The sequence below is a fragment of the Triticum dicoccoides genome, chromosome 1B (genome assembly GCF_002162155.2).
Source record: "Triticum dicoccoides isolate Atlit2015 ecotype Zavitan chromosome 1B, WEW_v2.0, whole genome shotgun sequence".
NCBI classification, from domain to species: domain Eukaryota; kingdom Viridiplantae; phylum Streptophyta; class Magnoliopsida; order Poales; family Poaceae; genus Triticum; species Triticum dicoccoides.
This window is the reverse complement of record NC_041381.1, coordinates 704,970,932-704,978,254: the sequence shown is the minus strand read 5'-3', so window position 1 is coordinate 704,978,254 and position 7,323 is coordinate 704,970,932.

Genomic DNA, 7,323 nt, shown 5'->3' with positions numbered 1-7,323 from the left:
GGGGGGGTGGAGTGCCCCCAAGGCATGTGGTGCGCCCCCCACCCTAGGGTTTCAACCCTAGGCGCAGGGGGTGGGCCTAGGGGGGCGCACTAGCCCACTATGGGCTGGTTCCCCTCCCACTTCAGCCCATGGGGTCCTCTGGGATGGGTGGCCCCACTCGGTGGACCCCCGGGACCCTTTCGGTGGTCCCGGTACATTACCGGGTGACCCCGAAACTTTCCCGATGACTGAAATACCACTTCCTATATATAATTCTTTACCTCGGACCATTCCGAAACTCCTCGTGACGTCCGGGATCTCATCGGGGACTCCGAACAACATTTGGTATGCTGCATACTCATATTCATACAACCCTAGCGTCACCGAACCTTAAGTGTGTAGACCCTACGGGTTCGGGAGACACGTAGACATGACCGAGACGACTCTCGGTCAATAACCAACAGCGGGATCTGGATACCCATGTTGGCTCCCACATGCTCCTCAATGATTTCATCGGATGAACCACGATGTCGAGGATTAAACAACCCCGTATACAATTCCCTTTGTCAATCGGTACGTTACTTGCCCGAGACTCGATCGTCGGTATCCCAATACCTTGTTCAGTCTCATTACTGGCAAGTCACTTTACTCGTACCGTAATGCATGATCCCGTGACCAACCACTTGGTCACCTTGAGCTCATTATGATGATGCATTACCGAGTGGGCCCAGAGATACCTCTCCGTCATACGGAGTGACAAATCCCAGTCTCGATCTGTGTCAACCCAACAGACACTTTCGGAGATACCTGTAGTGCACCTTTATAGTCACCCAGTTACGTTGTGACGTTTGATACACCCAAAGCACTCCTACGGTATCCGGGAGTTACACGATCTCATGGTCTAAGGAAGAGATACTTTACATTGGAAAAGCTCTAGCAAACGAACTACACGATCTTTGTGCTATGCTTAGGATTGGGTCTTGTCCATCACATCATTCTCCTAATGATGTGATCCCGTTATCAACGACATCCAATGTCCATAGCCAGGAAACCATGACTATCTGTTGATCACAACGAGCTAGTCAACTAGAGGCTCACTAGGGACATATTGTGGTCTATGTATTCACACGTGTATTACGATTTCTGGATATTACAGTTATAGCATGAATAAAAGACAATTATCATGAACAATGAAATATAATAATACTTTTATTATTGCCTCTAGGGCATATTTCCAACAATCTTGACATCCATTTGCCAAATTTCATAATCATGAAATGCAGCAATAGCTAGCATGATTCGGACAGACTTAAGCATCGCTACGGGTGAGAAAGTCTCATCGTAGTCAACCCCTTGAACTTGTCGAAAACCTTTTGCAACAAGTCGAGCTTTATAGACAGTTACATTACCATCAGCGTTAGTCTTCTTCTTAAAGATCCATTTATTCTCAATGGCTTGTCGATCATTGGGCAAGTCAACCAAAGTCCACACTTTGTTTTCATACATGGATCCCATCTCAGATTTCATGGCCTCTAGCCATTTTGCGGAATCTGGGCTCATCATCGCTTCCTCATAGTTCATAGGTTCATCATGGTCAAGTAACATGACTTCCAGAATAGGATTACCGTACCACTCTGGTGCGGATCTTACTCTGGTAGACCTACGAGGTTCAGTAGAAACTTGATCTGAAGTTTCATGATCAGTATCATTAGCTTCCTCACTAATTGGTGTAGTTGTCACAGGAACCGGTTCTTGTGATGAACTACTCTCCAATAAGGGAGTAGATACAGTTATCTCATCAAGTTCTACTTTCCTCCCACTCACTTCTTTCGAGAGAAACTCCTTCTCTATAAAAGATCCATTCTTAGCAACGAATGTCTTGCCTTCGGATCTGTGATAGAAGGTGTACCCAACAGTCTCTTTTGGGTATCCTATGAAGACACATTTCTCTGATTTGGGTTCGAGCTTATCTGGTTGAAGTTTCTTCACATAAGCATCGCAGCCCCAAACTTTAAGAAACGACAACTTTGTTTCTTGCCAAACCACAGTTCATAAGGTGTCGTCTCAACGGATTTTAATGGTGCCCTATTTAATGTGAATGCAGCCGTCACTAAAGCATAACCCCAAAACGATAGCGGTAAATCAGTAAGAGACATCATAGATCGCACCATATCAAGTAAAGTACGATTACGACGTTCGGACACACCATTTCGTTGTGGTGTTCCAGGTGGCGTGAGTTGCGAAACTATTCCACATTGTTTCAAGTGTAGGCCAAACTCGTAACTCAAATATTCTCCTCCATGATCAGATCGTAGAAACTTTATTTTCTTGTTACGATGATTTTCCACTTCACTCTGAAATTCTTTGAACTTTTCAAATGTTTCAGACTTGTGTTTCATCAAGTAGATATACCCATATCTGCTCAAATCATCTGTGAGGTGAGAAAATAACGATACCCGCCGCGAGCCTCAACATTCATTGGACCACAAACATCAGTATGTATGATTTCCAACAAATCAGTTGCTCGCTCCATAGTTCCGGAGAACGGCGTTTTAGTCATCTTGCCCATAAGGCACGGTTCGCAAGTACCAAGTGATTCATAATCAAGAGATTCCAAAAGTCCATCAGTATGGAGTTTCTTCATGCACTTTACACCGATATGACCCAAACGGCAGTGCCACAAGTAAGTTGCACTATCGTTATCAACTCTGCATCTTTTGGTTTCAACACTATGAATATGTGTATCACTACTATCGAGATTTAATAAAAATAGACCACTCTTCAAGGCTGCATGACCATAAAAGATATTACTCATATAAATAGAACAACCATTATTCTATGATTTAAATGAATAACCGTCTCGCATCAAACAAGATCCAGATATAATGTTCATGCTCAACGCTAGCACCAAATAACAATTATTCAGGTCTAAAACTAATCCGGAAGGTAGATGTAGAGGTAGCGTGCCGACCGCGATCACATCGACTTTGGAACCGTTTCCCACGCGCATCGTCACCTCGTCCTTGGCCAGTGCTCGCTTATTCCGTAGTCCCTGTTTCAAGTTGCAAATATTAGCAACAGAACCAGTATCAAATACCCAGGTGCTACTACGAGCTCTAGTTAGGTACACATCAATAACATGTATATCACATATACCTTTGTTCACTTTGCCATCCTTCTTATCCACCAAATACTTGGGGCAGTTCCGCTTTCAGTGACCAGTCTGCTTGCAGTAGAAGCACTCAGTTTCAGGCTTAGGTCCAGACTTGGGTTTCTTCTCTTGAGCAGCAACTTGCTTGCTGTTCTTCTTGAAGTTCCCCTTCTTCTTCCCTTTGCCCTTTTTCTTGAAACTAGTGGTCTCGTTGACCATCAACACTTGATGCTCCTTCTTGATTTCTACCTCCGCAGCTTTTAGCATTGCGAAGAGCTCGGGAATAGTCTTGTTCATCCCTTGCATATTATAGTTCATCACAAAGCTCTTGTAGCTTGGTGGCAGTGATTGGAGAATTCTGTCAATGACACTATCATCCGAAAGATTAACTCCCAGTTGAATCAAGTGATTATTATACCCAGACATTTTGAGTATATGCTCACTGACAGAACTATTCTCCTCCATCTTGCAGCTGTAGAACTTATTGGAGACTTCATATCTCTCAATCCGGGCATTTGCTTGAAATATTAACTTCAACTCCTGGAACATCTCATATGCTCCATGATGTTCAAAACGTCGTTGAAGGCCCGGTTCTAAGCCGTAAATCATGGCACACTGAACTATAGAGTAGTCATCAGCTTTGCTCTGCCAGACGTTCTTAACGTCGTCAGTTGCATCAGCAGCAGGCCTGGCACCCAGCGGTGCTTCCAGGACGTAACTTTTCTGTGCAGCAATGAGGATACTCCTCAGGTTACGGACCCAGTCCGTGTAATTGCTACCATCATCTTTCAACTTTGCTTTCTCAAGGAACGCATTAAAATTCAACGGAACAACAGCACGAGCCATCTATCTACAAACAAACATAGACAAGCAAAATACTATCAGGTACTAAGTTCATGATAAATTTAAGTTCAATTAATCATATTACTTAAGAACTCCCACTTAGACAGATATCTCTCTAGTCATCTAAGTGATTACGTGATCCAAATCAACTAAACCATGACCGATCATCACGTGAGATGGAGTAGTTTTCAATGGTGAACATCACTATGTTGATCATATCTACTATATGATTCATGCTTGACCTTTCGGTCTCCGTGTTCCGAGGCCATATCTGCATATGCTAGGCTCGTCAAGTTTAACCTGAGTATTCCGCGTGTGCAAAACTGGCTTGCACCCGTTGTAGATGGACGTAGAGCTTATCACACCCGATCATCACATGGTGTCTGGGCACGACGAACTTTGGCAACGGTGCATACTCAGGGAGAACACTTCTTGATAATTTTAGTGAGAGATCATCTTAAAATGCTACCGTCAATCAAAGCAAGATAAGATGCATAAAGGATAAACATCACATGCAATCAATATAAGTGATATGATATGGCCATCATCATCTTGTGCTTGTGATCTCCATCTCCGAAGCACCGTCGTGATCACCATCGTTACCGGCGCGACACCTTGATCTCCATCGTAGCATCATTGTCGTTTACGCCATCTATTGCTTCTATGACTATCGCTACCGCTTAGTGATAAAGTAAAGCAATTATAGGGCGTTTGCATTTCATACAATAAAGCGACAACCATATGGCTCCTGCCAGTTGCCGATAACTTCGGTTACAAAACATGATCATCTCATACAATAAAATATAGCATCACGTCTTGGCCATACCACATCACAACATACCCTGCAAAAACAAGTTAGACGTCCTCTACTTTGTTGTTGCAAGTTTTACGTGGCTGCTACGGGCTGAGCAAGAACCGTTCTTACCTACGCATCAAAACCACAACGATAATTCGTCAAGTTGGTGCTGTTTTAACCTTCGCAAGGACCGGGCGTAGCCACACTCGATTCAGCTAAAGTGAGAGAGACAGACACCCGCCAGCCACCTTTAAGCACGAGTGCTCGTAACGGTGAAACCAGTCTCGCGTAAGCGTACGCGTAAGTCGGTCCGGGCCGCTTCATCTCACAATACCGCCGAACCAAAGTATGACATGCTGGTAAGCAGTATGACTTGTATCGCCCACAACTCACTTGTGTTCTACTCGTGCATATAACATCAACGCATAAAACCTAGGCTCTGATACCACTGTTGGGGAACGTAGTAATTTCAAAAAAATTCCTACGCACACGCAAGATCATGGTGATGGTATAGCAACGAGAGGGGAGAGTATTCGTCCATGTACCCTCATAGACTGTAAGCGGAAGCGTTAGCATAACGCGGTTGATGTAGTCGTACGTCTTCATGATCCGACCGATCCAAGCACCGAACGTACGGGGCCTCCGAGTTCAGCACACGTTCAGCTCGATGACGATCTCCGGCCTCCGATCCAGCGAAGCTCCGGAGATGAGTTCCGTTAGCACGACGGCGTGGTGACGATGATGATGTTCTACCGACGCAGGGCTTCGCCTAAACTCTGCGACGATATGACCGAGGTGGAATATGGTGGAGGGGGGCACCGCACACGGCTAAGGAACGATCCGTAGATCAACTTGTGTGTCTATGGGGTGCCCCCCTGCCCCCGTATATAAAGGAGCAAGGGGGGAGGCCGGCCGGCCCTTGGGGCGTGCCAAGGAGGGGGAGTCCTCCTCCTAGTGGGAGTAGGACTCCCCTTTCCTAGTCCAACTAGGAAGGAGGAAGGGGGAAGGAAAGAGGGGGAGAGGGAGAGGGAAAGAGGGGCCGCGCCCCCCTCCCCTAGTCCAATTCGGACTCCCCTTGGGGGGGCGCCACCTCCTGGGCTGCTGCCCTCTCTCTCCCCTCAGGCCCACTAAGGCCCAATACTTCCCCGGGGGGGTTCCGGTAACCCCTCCGACACTCCGGTTTTCTCCGAAATCACCCGGAACACTTCCGGTGTCCGAATATAGTCGTCCAATATATCAATCTTTATGTCTCGACCATTTAGAGACTCCTCGTCATGTCCGTGATCACATCCGGGACTCCGAACAAACTTCAGTACATCAAAACTTACAAACTCATAATAAAACTGTCATCGTAACATTAAGCGTGCGGACCCTACGGGTTCGAGAACTATGTAGACATGACCTAGAACCATTCTCAGTCAATAACCAATAGCGGGACCTGGATGCCCATATTGGTTCCTACATATTCTACGAAGATCTTTATCGGTCAAACCGCATAGCAACATACGTTGTTCCCTTTGTCATCGGTATGTTACTTGCCCGAGATTCGATCGTCGGTATCCAATACCTAGTTCAATCTCGTTACTGGCAAGTCTCTTTACTCATTCCGTAATACATCATCTCATAACCAACTCATTAGTTACAATGCTTGCAAGGCTTAGGTGATGAGTATTACCGAGAGGGCCCAGAGATACCTCTCCGACAATCGGAGTGACAAAACCTAATCTCGAATTATGCCAACCCAACATGTACCTTCGGAGACACCTGTAGAGCACCTTTATAATCACCCAGTTACGTTGTGACGTTTGGTAGCACACAAAGTGTTCCTCCGGTAAACGGGAGTTGCATAATCTCATAGTTGCAGGAACTTTGTATAAGTCATGAAGAAAGCTATAGCAGTATACTAAACGATCAAGTGCTAGGCTAACGGAATGGGTCATGTCAATCACATCATTCTCCTAATGATGTGATCCCATTAATCAAATGACAACACATGTCTATGTTAGGAAACGTAACCATCTTTGATTAATGAGCTAGTCAAGTAGAGGCATACTAGTGACTATATGTTTGTCTATGTATTCACACATGTATCATGTTTCCGGTTAATACAGTTCTAGCATGAATAATAAACATTTATCATGATATGAGGAAATAAGTAATAACTTTATTATTGCCTCTAGGGCATATTTCCTTCAAGATCGAGGTGGCTCCGCCCTATCCCATCCGATTACTGCGGCCTCCTCCGCCCCGCGCGATTCCCAAAATTTGAATCCCGTGAAATTCACGAGCAGCAGAACAACTTGTCAAACGGAGGATCTCCTCCATACCATCACTCGGAGCTTTTCAAGTAAAGAAACTCACTCGACTAATACGAAGAATGGATCAAGGCGACTGAAAAAGAAGTTGGTGTTGTTACTTAGGTTCATGGATCCGGAACAAGATATACTCATAGCACGAAAAATGGGTCGGAAGAGTTCTCAACTCCTTCCCCACTCAAACCTCGATCCATTCGGGGGCTAATGATGAAGCTATGTACCTAGGGTAGGGTCATGGA